We start from the raw sequence: 13,870 nt of genomic DNA, 5'->3' as shown, positions 1-13,870 counted from the left end.
ACAGTGTGAAGGAGATGCCCACAGGGTGAGTAAGTGTGCTGTAAAAGGAGCGGCAGAGACTCCTCCGAACATCTCCCTTGCCCAGTCCTGCACTGGGGACTATTCACAGCACGGGTGCTGCCACCCCAAGGGAACAACTCGTTCCCAATGGTTCCCAACCCCCCTGCCCAATGCCTTGCCCGATGCCTTCCAAACCTCCTGCGCTGTGGAGCATCAGGAGCCTCTTGCAGACAACCACACGCCCTGGCCAGCCCCTAAAGGAGACCAGTGGGATGGAGAGGTGACTTTTATGGTTGACAGCAGTTTGCAGATAAGCTGCAGGCTCCTTCCCATGGCCTCCGGGGTCACCGGTGGCTGCCATTTGGGAACTACAGCTCTGCATGTTGTGAGGATGTATTTCCACTGCCCCGCACTCTGCACACTGGTGTCTTTAAAGGCTGACACGTTGCAAAATAAGAACAAAATGTTTGCAGCACACTATCAAACCTCAGTGGCTTCATTTATCCCCACAGGACTGGTGTAAATGGTCAAACAAGACAGCAGAGAGCCAGGCCCACCGCCTCTTGGCCTGGAGCCCGGAGAGCAACGATCAGTGCATTTTTCCATCAGCTCTATTTATGAGTTGTCTCTCCCCAGAGCTGAAACTACCTCTATCCTTTGACAAAAAGGTCGTCTCCAAGTATTTCTGAGGTTAATCACCCTGGTGATGGCATTTTCTGGTGAGACACGTAGTCGTTGCTGTCACCCCTGATGAGCTACAGGCTTGCTCCGACCCGCAGGAGCACAGCGGTGCTGCGGCACGGTGTCTGTGCTGGCACAGTCCCTGCACGCTCCTGGCAACTGGGATTGCAGCCCTAAATGCTCAATAATCCCTTAAAACCTGCAGGATTTCATATGCCCTTTAAAGAAACTGCAGATTTTTTTTTCTTCTTTCATTTAATAACATGGACGAACTTGCCTTGACCACTTACTTGTGCAGGCACTGATCTGAGATATTTAGGGAAGTTTTATTTTACTTTGACGGGTACCTCTTGCACACCCTCACTGTCCATCCCCATGCTAGAAAAGGTGTCTCCTCACATGCTTATGTCCCAGAAAACAGAAAGGGCTGAATCACCCCCTGCATTACATGGAAGACCATTGTTTCATTTACTTAATGGAACACATTTTTACAGGGCCTTCACCCCATCTCTGAAACTGCAGGCTGCTTTTTCTTGGCCATATTTTTCATGCACTTTGTTTCCTTATCACACCATATAATTTTCAGACAAATGAAAATCTGGGCTTTCACTTGCACAAACACTTGGACTTAAAAACCTTGCCATTGCCAACTCTTACAAATGTATCCTCATAGTTGATGGTTTTTGTAAGGCCTTGGTCCTGGGAGAGCTGTGAATATACCAGAATCTTGACTTTCATTTTTTTCAGAAGTAATTTTCTAGCCTTCATGGTTACAGAGGAAAGCATAAAACTCAGGAACCCCAATAATGCAAAAAGTAAAAGGCAGAGAAAATGAACTCCCTTGTTACGATTTAAAAGGATATGCATTTGCTGGATTTTTAAGGGTATCTCATGAGCTGGGGTTGGCAGAGGTTTGGGAACACAGCCTGGGACCCTGCTCCAGCACCTCCTTTGGAAACAGGGTCCAGCACAACACCCACCCCCCACTGGGGTTCTTAGCCTGGGAAGTACTTCACCACAGTCTCCAGACATCACCATTTCTAGGCTGTTTTTCAACTTGTTACAAAAACTAAAGATGCATTGTATGTATCGGACTGCCTTTGCCAAGATAAATAAACTCATAGATGCCTTTTTTTCCAGGCATTCACAGTCAAATAAACGCAAATATTAACAATTGCTACGTTAGACCCAAACTTCTGTGAAATAATAAAAGAAAGTGACGCTGTAACCCTGCTTCTTAAATCACATGTTTAATGCACTCCTGTCTATCTGCTGCTTTCCATCCAAAAGCACTGGTAATTAATAGATAAGTGATAAGACAGAAAGTAATAATTCCAGGAAGCAGAACAATTCATTTTTATGAAAGACAGCGGTACTGTTGGCCTTCCATAGAGTGATCTGGTAGCAAAAAGTTCATTGCTGCTGCTGCGGGGGGAGTGGATGGCGGTGGGAATTTTAAAGGTCATTGGTCACCCTGTTGCAGCCCACAGGAAGGGTGCAGGGTGCTGGGTGCCTGTTCCTCCATCAATGCAACTCCATTCACGTTGGACAGACAGCATCACACGGTGAGTGCCTCTAAAATAATGGGCATATCCCTGGAACCTTCTAATTAATGGTGTAGGACAAAAAAGATGGAGAGGCAATTTCACAGGGGTGTGCTGGAAGCTGGTATCGAGGATCTGTATCAGGCTTTACACAAACTTTGCACTACTTTACATCAAAGGCAAGCCAACACCATGAAGATAAAGGCGTTAGGGTCTCAGCCTTGTATTTTCACACACAAAACTCCCAGGTCCCTTTCTGCTGCCATACGATTTGATGGGAGCAGAATCTGCTTGCTCAACTCCTGGGGAGTAATTGTAGGCTAATAACATGTGCTGGCATGTGGGTTGGGACGTTAAGTATGTGAGTAGGTGCCTCTGGAAATATGTCACTTAGAAAACACCCCTTTAGCCCACAGAAGCACTGTTCAACAACAGGAATTCCTTCAGATCTATATTCATTCAAACTCTAAAGCCACTTTTTGTTGCTATGCCAGGCAATAAACCAGCGATAAATGAAGGAATTTACACATCAGACATCTTGGATTCCTCTCCCTCCTTTCCCAAGAGCAGTATGAGGGGACAGTTAACGATGCTAGTTTATGGTACAAATATTTTGACAGAATATATTTTGAAACCATAAATTTTAACAGTTCTGGCTGGTTTTAAACTCTGTTTTTCCCCAACCAGGAATCTGTGTAAAGTAATAATATCTGAAGTGTTTCTTAAGGAGCATAACCTGTCCCTAGGAAAACATTCTCCTTCCCTTGAAATAATACCGCTTCGCCTGACAAAGAAACTCTAAATGTCTGCACTTGTAAAGCATTCATGACTCAAAGCTCTTTTATTCGATCTTTAGGTGAGATCTTGTGATCACTTGTGTGTAGGACCACTTGCTCACACAACATTCCTGGGGGTCCCCCATTACCGCACCACCCCTGTACCCCCAAAGCCCTGCTGCACCCACCTCCGCAGCACCTCCCAAGTGCTGCCGGTCTCGCTTACACTTGGGAAGACAAAGCAAAAATAACTGACTTGCCCAAGGTCGTGATGAAAGAAAAGTTTTAAGGAAACGGAGGAAGAAACTGAACATCAGTGGAGTTAAGAATTATCTGGAGTGAGAATAGGATGGGTTTATCCTACACATGAATCCAGAAAGAGGAGTTAGGATGCTAACACTGCTACATTTCTGATTCCTTAATGGAGGGCATCCATTTTGATGGTACATCTTGGTTACTTCAAGTGGCAGCATAATGTGTCGCACTGAGCCCACGGACCAAGGTTGGTTTGTTGTGCTGCCAATGACAAACTGCCCTTGGCATGGAAACCTCGGGGTGCTGAGACAAGAGGGCTCAGAGGATGTGAGAAATTACACAGCACTCCATCTGGGAACGTGTCCCTGCCATAAAACCGGCACCTTCACTGGCCTGCTTGCAGCCTGGGGCAGCAGGAGGAGGTTGGCTTTGCCCGGCTCTCAGGGAGCAAAGCGCTCTCAGTTTAGCACAGGGAGAGAAGGGAAAGCTCTTCCCACAGAGCCCACAGCGTAACTGGGCATACCTGCAAGTGAGCAAGCTTTCACCTTGCCTGCTAAAGCAGCCACCATCCTGCATGTCCATTTGCAAGGCTCTTGGCCCCTCCTCACACACCTCCCGAACCCAATTCCAGTAACTGAGACCTTGAGACCTCAAGTCCCACAGCATCTGCCCCGCTGCGCAACACAAGGGGCAGCTTTGTGTCCCCAGAGGGTGGCTGGGAGCACACGGGCAGTGACCAGCACCTTCCGCTGCCTGCTCGCATGGGAACGTGCAAGGCGGCGGCAGGGACTCAGGTGGGCAGACCACAGAAAATCATCCAGCCAAGATAGGATTGTCACAGGGAAGTATGCAAGGGACAGAGACTACAGATCCCAACGAAACCAAGCTTTGTTAGTGCCACTTCTTAATGAACAACTTGTTTAATTACCCAGTTGAAAAGGAACCAGTTTAGAGCAACTTTCCAATATGCTGCTTGGATGTCATTACACCCAAATAGGTCTGTTAATGGGAGGAATTTCAAACACCCTACAGCTGAAGTTTAGCTAGATTTGGGGTTATAGAGTGCTCTGGGACACATTTCCCACAGTGGAGCTTAAATTCTTTGCAAACGTACAATTAAAATGCTCAGATTGCACTAAAAACTGCTGCAGCTTAACCTTTTGCAACAATTTTTGATGGCCACATTTTTCTCTTTCCTAGAACAAAAAAACTAATATCTACAAACAGCAGGGCCTATGTCAATCTTCAGACATGCCAGCTCAGGGCTGAGAACTAGATAGGCAGAAAAAATGTTGCTGGGAGAAGGATCTGGTTTTATCTGCTTCCGAACTTTCCCATGCACAGAAATGAAATGTGGACCCCGGCACCTCGGTGTCTGGCTCCAGCTCTAAAGTGGTTTCCACTAGTTATAGAACATGCTGACAGCCTCTTCAGATAAGTAGGGCAAGGCAAGGGCACTCGGGCACTTGGCAGCTGGAGACTCAAGCGTTCTGCTTGTGTGGCTTCAAGAGCAGCTTTTGAACCCCAGTTCCAGTGCCTATGAACAATTCCTCTACCGAAGGCACCTGATCCACGAAACCCTTTGGTAATTTAAAGATCATTAAAATCTCCAGTCAGTAGTGCAGGCAACTTGGAAGCCCTCAAATCCATTCCTGTAAATGTAAGAAGAACGGGAAGGCAGTCACTGTTGAATGTGAACTGGCTTCCATGTTTGCTCCCAAATTTAAAAGGATTTCAAGGTGCCTGTCCATCGTAGGTTTTTACACCATTGCCCATCACTGTGATGCCCAAATCCCTTCCCCAAATCAAACAGCTTGCAATGCCCAAACCTTTAATGGCATTCATGGAATTTCTGTTCTTTTTCTTTCTAAAGGATAACATTTCAATGGGATCCAGAGCTCTCACATGGTGATTTTTTTCAAACAAGTTCAAATAATTTAAATTAATTAATTTAAAATATATTTAAATGCACATTCAACCACGCTCTGGCAGGGAGGTGGGGGAGGCAGAGATTTTCAGATAGCTCCAATTTGGAGACAGAAGCAATTTTGTCTCTCTGCAGAAGCTTGCACAACTGACCATTAGCAAAATTGTTGGTGGCGTCAGGATGGTTATACCCGCGCTTTCAGGTCTCCCTCACACTATTACAGTACTTCCATTTCACAACTGACCTGTCTGTTTTGAAAGTGTAGAAATTTCTTTATAGTGCTATAAAGCTCTGTTTAAGATAATAGGTCATTTTTATCAAGTAAACCCTCCTCCCCCGTTTAAGATATTGCAGGGAAGCAGGCAGGTGCCTGGAATTGCCGTGACGTTCCTACCCCAAGATCCCCCCGATGTCTGTGATGGGGCAGTATGACCAATGTGTAAGTAGCCAAGTGACACAATGACACTTTTTGGAGAGAAATAAGTAGAAAGGGATCCGGAGCCTTCAGCAACCTAAGGCTCTGGCAGGGCGATGACCACAAAAAGAGTTTTGCATGTGAGTTCGGGGCAGGAGCTGCTTTTTTGGATGGTTTCCCCATCTGCTCAGGACACGCTTGCGCCATGTTGCTTAGCCAGGAGTCTCTCTTGAACAAACACTCCAGAAACGTGTCTGCAGAGCAGGGGGAGAGGCTGTCACAGGGTATTACTTCCATCCTTGTAATGTTGCTGAAACAGAAGTAGAGGCTCTTTCACACACACAAATTATGCTGTAGTGTAAACATAGCCTAGAGGAGCCCACTCGAATTTCAAAGCTACACGGCACAGTCCATCAGCCTCACACAGCACTTTGCACATGCGTGCGCGCGCGCGCACACACACACACACTTTTTTAATGACAATGAAAAGAAAGCTTCTGCCTAACAATAAAACAGAGTCGATAAGCAGTGGTCTGCCTCTTCTCCAAGTAATCTCTCTGTAATCAGCTGGACAGCCTGAAATGGAGGCAGACAACAGAACATGGGGTGACGACGTCTTCCCCTATGAAAAATCTCCCTGACCTGGTGCCCTTCTAAGCAGACGAAGATGTTCGCTGACTGTCATCATTGTCCCTGGCATGTTCAGAGACTGCAGGCAGCCCCAGCCCTCTGCACTCATGCCAACCACACGTGGGCACCAAGGTTAGGAAGATGGCAAGTCCTTTGCCCTGGTCTCCAGCTCGTGTGAGGGTCAGCCCATAACCAGGCAGAGCTGTTCAGCAGAGACCATCGGAGGCTGCAATGTTAATTTGCCCTGGGTTTAAAAATTACCCACTGTTCAGCTGCCTCTTACCCAGCTTTGGAAATATGATGTAAACCAGAAGACTAATATCTTCAGAAAGCTCAAATTAGTCTGAGACAGCTCGGTTTCCGGCAGACTGAGGATAATTGCTACTGGTTGGTCGCCCAAACTTCACTGTTTTGAACTTACTTTTCAGTTGCTTATTCATTTTCCCCGAACTGTGTCTCCTGCTTACAACACGGCACATTTTGGACAGGGAGGGAGCAGATCCTGAAGTATCAGCACCTCCCTCTGCTCACAAACTCTGCATCTCTGTGTGTTACCCCCCAACCACACGATGGAGGGGCTGGCGTGACAGAGCGTTTATTGCTGGAGCAACCGAGTAAACAGAATCCCACATCAATCAATGCTGTTTAAAAGGTTTATTACATTTCACGGCTGCCGTAATTGACAGCAGGGCCCTCAGGTTTGAAAGGCTTTTCTATTTTCTTTTACATTCGTGTGTAAGGGCTTTGCACATTGTTAAGGAGGGTCTCCTTGCAGTTCAATTTGCCCTCTGTTCGAGATGAAACTTCCCAAATTTCCCCGGTGTGAGACGAAGAGGTGTTAATGAGAGAAACGCAAAGGAATGAATCACAGCCAGCCCCAGCCCAGCAGTACAGTCTGCTCCTCGGCTGTGTAATGCACATAATGTTCATGAGGAAGTAGTTGAACTAGTTTCTTTCTCTGAAACAGCCCTGAGAAGAGCTGCAAATTTTTTGTAGAGCAAATGTCAACAATGCAGGACTCTCCTCCTCGTCTCCTTCAGCAGAGACCCAAAGCAAAGCCATGGAAAGGCACGTAAGGCATAATTCAAAGCAGGCTATTTAAATCTCAATTCAGAATTACACTCATATCAAGGAAACTTAATTCTCTGTATTTTAACATCTTATCTCCAATATGATTTCTCCAAACAAACAGCAGTCTGGAAACAGCCAGTAGATAATCCATCCAATCTCTGGTATCTCAGTCAGAGAAAGTCAGTGCCTTGGGGCAGCGGAAAGAGATGGGGGGGAGGGAGAGGCAGGAGCACCCAGTTCCCAAAGGGACATGCTGGATGCTTGCCTTGGCATGGGACATCACCTCCTGATGAGCCCCAGGGCTGGCAGGCCTAGAGGAGCTGCTGGGTGCAGCCAGTATGGACGAGGGTTGGCTGCACATTGTGCCACTGTGTGAGGCCCTCTGCAAGTTCAGCAAGGGCCGCTGCCCCCAGGTCGCTGTGTGAAGCAGCAATCACTGCAGGAAAAGAGGCTCTACAGTGCTCAGCATCAAACCCACCAGCACAGGACACTACTGCAACCAGCCAGCTGAGCACAACCATGGGCTAAGATGCTCCTCTGTGTGTTATTCATATGATAACACACCTAAATTCATAAGGGAGAAATCACATGCCAGTAAGCACTTATGGAAATTTGGGAAATATGGGAAATAGCACTTTTTTCAGCATTCCTTTGAAGATGAGTGCTTTTTCTGGATTTCATGTCTCCCAACCAGGAGCTGGGCAGCAAAGTCCCGTTCTAATTGCTCAGCAAGCATAAAGACTGGATCCTGGGTCTACCATCTCTAGTCCTTCACTAAAAGTGGGCTCTTGGACACTCCTGTAAGGTCAACAGATTATATGAACAGAACTTAGAAGACAATTGAGGATTGATATATTTACTTAGTTCAAACTGTTCCTCACAATATTTTTCACATGCTACATCCCAAACGCAGCCACCTGCCTACAAACACATGAGAAGTGCCGACCTAACTCTGGCTCCAAGGTCTGGTCCTACTACATCAGTGGCAAAACTCCTTGTGATGACGACAGTACTAATGACTAGTTCTGATAATAATTAAATTTCAAGGAGAACTTTTCATCCAAAATGATACCATAAGCACTAGCTAACATTCTGCAGATAGAGGGAACTAAGTGCGTGGAAATTCACTGGTGTGTAATGTTTCCTGTTTTTACACTTGCCAAAGGGATCCAGAATGGGATAGTCTTGTAGAGCCTGGACAAAAGATATGGTCCCTGGTACTATTTGGGAGCCAGCTCTTCCTCAAGTAGAAATTCTTTTTAAAGACCAAACTTCAACATTAAACATTACGTCTAACCTGTGGTAAAACTTTCACTAATACAAACGGGGCTGAACTGCTCCCCGTCCTGTCCCCAAAACCTTGTAACTGAGAGTGGACAAGTTCCACCACAGGTAGAGGTGGCCCCTTGCTCTGTGCTTACTCAGCAAGATCCTCATCCAAATCCTCACCCAAAATCCTTGTGTGCCTATGGGCTGATCTTCCACAAAATCTTCAGAAGGAATTTTCATGACTATAGGTCGCCTCATACATACTTGTATTTATTTACATGGGTTTTAGCTGGAAAATGCAAATCAAGAAACAAGAAATGACTTATTTTGACCTCAGCCCCAATTCTATACTTGTACAGAACTGGAATTTGGACCCGCAATTTTTATTATCTTTTTTTTTTTTTTCTAGATGGGACAGAGAGCAAGGGAATTCCTCTGAGACTTTCCCAAACCAACATGCTTCCTAAAAATAGCTGCACAGATTGGGGTTTTTGCCTGAGGTGCATTGCATTTTAATGGTGTTATAGAGAAGGCTGCTTTTTTATTCAGCAACCTCTTAATCTTATGAAAGATCATTCCTCAAGAGCTGGCCACTCCCCGTCCCACTTCAAAGGTTTGTTTTCTTGTTTGTTTGTTTTTGCAATCTCTGTCATTGTGTTCACCAAGCACGATAATGAATGCTTTACTGGAAAGGTGTGATGGTCCTGATGCAGATATGGCAGGATCTCTCCTGAAAAGAGCTCACATTAATTGAATCTTGGAGAGTCATGAGGCAAGAAGCAAACCACTGGCTGGCTCTGGATCTCTGCAGGCTGCTTCAACCAACAAAAAGATCATACTGTCACTCTGGCAATCTCTTGAGAGTATTGCAACAGCTGCGCAATATGTGCTGTACATTTGCACTATATCAAAATTTTGTGAGAGTAATAGGTTGGCATGGTGCTGGTGGTGCCGTCCCCTTCCAGGCGGTGAGGGTACCGCTAGATCATTGCACATTGCACGTGTAACCTTTCATATTATTTTCCATATGTTTGACTTGTTGGTGACCAGGAGCAATGTGGTACAGGCAAAGGTTTTTTCAAATCACATCTTGCTGACTTGTACAGTCTCAAGTCTCCAAGCAAGCACACTCGGCTAAATGGACAACACGCACCCAAGCATTACAGCTTCAGCGTTGGCACCATCACGTGGCTTAGCTTCTGTTTGGTTTCAAGCACTAGATCTTTTTCAGGAATCATCCCCCAGAGGATCCAAACACTTATGCTAACTTCTTGATTGAGGTGCTGGAGGTGTCCTGGAGCTCAGGACCACCCCGACACCTAGCAGCTCTGTTCCATCCCATCCTGTAGGCAGGCCAACTTCAATTCCAGTGCAGGCTGAAGATGTCACATTGTCACCTTACAGAAGATCCAGAAGACTGTCCAGGAAGCCCTGGCCTGTCTTCTCTGCTGGTGGCAAACCCCTGTGGCATCACCACAATGGCTGATGAGTCACAGGCAAAGAGCCTCCTCAAAGTTGGCTGTTACACCTTAACATGCAGTTTTCTTTAGTGCAGGGGAAAAACAGTCATTGTAGAATAATGCTTGAAAGAGCATTAAAAGGTCTTGTTCTCTAATGTAGTGATTTATTTGTGTATTTGCTGTGATCCGCTTGAAAAGGAGAATTATACAGTAACCTACAAAGTGGGAGAAATACACAAACCACAGGCTTGCATTTTCTTTTTTATGATGATGCACAACTCCCAGAGGGTATGTGAGTGAGTCCCAAGCCAAGATTCAACCCACCTTACACAGACATCTCACAAGTCTAAGCGTCTGGTCACCTTAGGCTCCCTCCACAGTAAGTGGAGAGCTGTATGCATCTCCAGTGGGCACTGCCTAAGACCTTAATTACTCCCTAAGATCTTAATTAATCCCTGGAGGTGTTCACCTGCATTCCTCCACAACAGAGGGAGCCAAGCTCTACTTCAGGCATCCCATGCCATGAAATGCCTAGGTAAGTGTGGGATGAATCCACAGAAGTGCAGAACTGTGCAATGAATTTTGTTTATTGCCCAAGTGTGGACTCCTTCCCTGCAGCAAATGATCTTCTCACTGTTGAACTTTCTATGGCAATTCTCTCAGCAGAAGAGTAACACTGAAACACTCCACAGCCCATGGCCAAGCGGGTAGAACAGTGCTCCTTCACAACATCTCCCAAATTCACTTGGGATTTATCCCTCTGAAATAGTTCTGTTGTTCCAAAATAACAGATTTAATCTTTCCATCACAGACAACATTAGGTGTACTGGGATGATAGACAGGGAAATTCAAACACAATTCCCTGGCACAGGGTCTGAGCTGCCCCAGAATGCAGTAGAAACAGGGAGAAGTCAGTTTTCTGCACACTCCATGTTCTTTCTGGTGCCCGTGGGTGCCAGATCCTCCTGTGATGGGTGCATCAAGCGCCATTCCCACCTGCCCTGGCACCATTTCAGCTGCACTCTCCCTTGTTACCAATCATTGCTGGTTCAGCTGGTCCATCCTTGGCTGAGGTCAGCTATTCACCTAAGAAAATGCGCTCTGAACTTGATCTTTTGCTAGATTTATCCTGCAAGAAGATCTTTGGGCTTCCTCCTCCATTCTGTGCAGTTCAGCAAAGAATGGATGAGATCCAGCTGAGCGGTGATCTCTCCTGAACATGGCTGGAAACCCTTCCCAGCTTGGTGGCTCCCAGGGACTAGGCAGATCAGGGCTGTTTGGCAGCGAAGGGCTCGGCTCCATCAACGGTCCCAGACATTCCCTGTCCACGTGAGCCTTTTGGTGGGACTGCTGCACCACGGGCATTGCTGTGCTTTGCTCTACCTGTGGGATGGCAGGTCGCCACGGTCAGAAGTTCCTCCTCATTGAACTCTTCATCACATCTCCAATGAAAATACCCTTTTTATGTGCTAAACCCAGCATCTCATTCCAAATGTAACAAATTAAAGTGTATGAAAGTTTGAAAATACCTTAAATGCTAGGATAAGCAAAACTATAAAAAGCTTAACGCCACAAATCAGGGACTATACTGGAACGAGAGACTTTAAGAGAACCTGAAAAATCTGGGATTGTCTGGGTGAGGGGATCACGATTCCTTTGGGCTGTAACTCCTGGCATTAATTCATGATCTGGGAACAACATGAGTAGCTTCTGGATTTCTGCTGTTGTCTAGGGGTTTGGGGTTGGGTTTTGCTGGGTTTTTTTTGTTTGTTTGTTTCTTCAAGTCCTGTATTCCCAGAATGTATTTTAAAATAGTCCCTGCCGTGAAAATGTTCTTCAGGACTTCCAAAAAAGTTTATTACAGTGAATTCAGGTTGTTTGCTTCTTCGTCACTCACCCAGTGCTTTCTTCTGGTGTGTTTGCTCAGAGCTGTGCCAAAATGATCTGCACAGTGTGCCACTAAAAATGCAGACTTCTGAATTGTAAGCTGCAGTTTGCACAGTAATTTATGTTTGGGTGGAAAGCACATTTTCCCATGCAGAGAGGGACAAAAGAACATCTTTACGAAATACTGAGCGTATTTGTGTGCGTGTGAGAGAGGGGGGCACAGAACTGCTTCCTTAGCATTCCTGCTGGTATTCATAGCACAGAGATCCAAACCACGGTAGCTTGTCTTTTTGATGAACCTAGATTACTTCTGTCCTCAATAAAGCTATACTGCTTCTATTTTGTCTCATGTGCAGACAGTTGATTTTTTTATTCTTTCACAGCATCTTGTAAATCTGTTGTACTATTCCTGAGAAAATAGCCCAAATTTATCATGGGTATCATCAGAACTACAAAAAAGGTGCATCATTACTGCCTCTGACAGCCGGGCATATCTATAAAACCTCTGAGTACTGTAACTTTGTACCCACAGGTGGTATTGCAGATTCTGAGAAACCCTCTAAATTTGACCTCTCTACACTCAAAAATGAATTTACTGAACATTTCCCTTTTGAAACCTTATTCTATACAAAACAAAAATGATGTGTGAAATGAGCCATAACCTGATTATTAAAAAATAAGGATTTATCAACTACGAAAATATTGAAAGGGCCCATCCTTTCCCTCTGCACAAACTATGCAGACACCATACACGGTAACATCCTTCTCATGCTGGGCTGCAGTGAACATCCACAGTGCCATAATCACAGCAGCTTCTCTAAAGTCCTTCCCCGTGTTCTGTGCCAAAGGGCAGGCTGGAAACTCAGGTACCGGCTCTTTTTGCTCAGTCTCTGCAGACTGCAGTGTCCGAGCACTGATGGAGACAGGACCCGGTATCCTGGCACACAGCTTCTGTGAGTTGTTCTGGAGATATGTGTGACACCAACCCAGAAGCTCTCTGCCCTGCCCTTGTCTCTCATGTACCTTCTACACGATGTCCTCCTGGTCTCAGGGTTCTGCAAAGCCTTCAGCATTGGACATTTGTGGATGTTTTGGCCCTTTACAGAGTTTCCACTTCTCTGTGCAACAACTGGCACAATGATTCATCCTGAAAAGCACCAACTGTATAACCAATACCTGCACAGCACCAAGTCTCAATGCCTCCTTTGTTTCACTAGCAGGGTTTGAAAGCACGCTTGAAAGCACCTTCCAAACCATTCAATGCACTCCACAGCAACAAGTGTCCGCTAAAGAATTCTTCATCTCAACCCAGCCACCAAGTGCTGCCCCACTCTGGTCCTTGCTCTATCAGGCTATGCAGATGGTCACATCACCTTGAGCCGGCATGCAGTGATGTACCAGAAGCAAGTTTCCTCCTAATTTAGAGTCAGTCTGTATCAGAAGAGCCTCCTGACCGCTCTGAGGCACGTTGGTCCATCCCCCCAGAAATGCACGGTCTGATGCACAACCCCCGCTGGAGCCAAGCCTGCCTGAAGCACCACGCAGTGCGCTGCACCGCTCCGCGACGTGACAAGTGTCTGTCACCTGAGGCACTACAGAAAGGGACTTGAGTTTCTCCTCCCCAGTTTTATGTCGACCATAAGATATCCTTTGTGACACCAATTTGCTCTCAGTGTGCTTGCATTATGAGCTCCATTTGCAAAGAGGGATTACCAGGTAACATTTAGTTAATGACATATAGAAATATTCAGCTGGTCTTGCAAGCAAGAGAGGTGAAACAAGAATTGCACAGGGATACATGTTAGAAGGAGGCAGGCACACCGCATGCTTACGTCCTTAAACACTTTCATTAGATATAGTTTGGTGATTGGTGCTGGGAACATAAAACTAGAACAATTGGGGAAGCAAAAAAGAAAAAAAAAAAACCAACAACAAAAAAAACCTGAAGGGAAAAT

Source organism: Falco punctatus (assembly GCF_963210335.1).
Source record: "Falco punctatus genome assembly, chromosome: 7".
In the NCBI taxonomy this organism is placed as follows: Eukaryota; Metazoa; Chordata; class Aves; order Falconiformes; family Falconidae; genus Falco; species Falco punctatus.
This window is presented reverse-complemented; position numbering follows the sequence as displayed.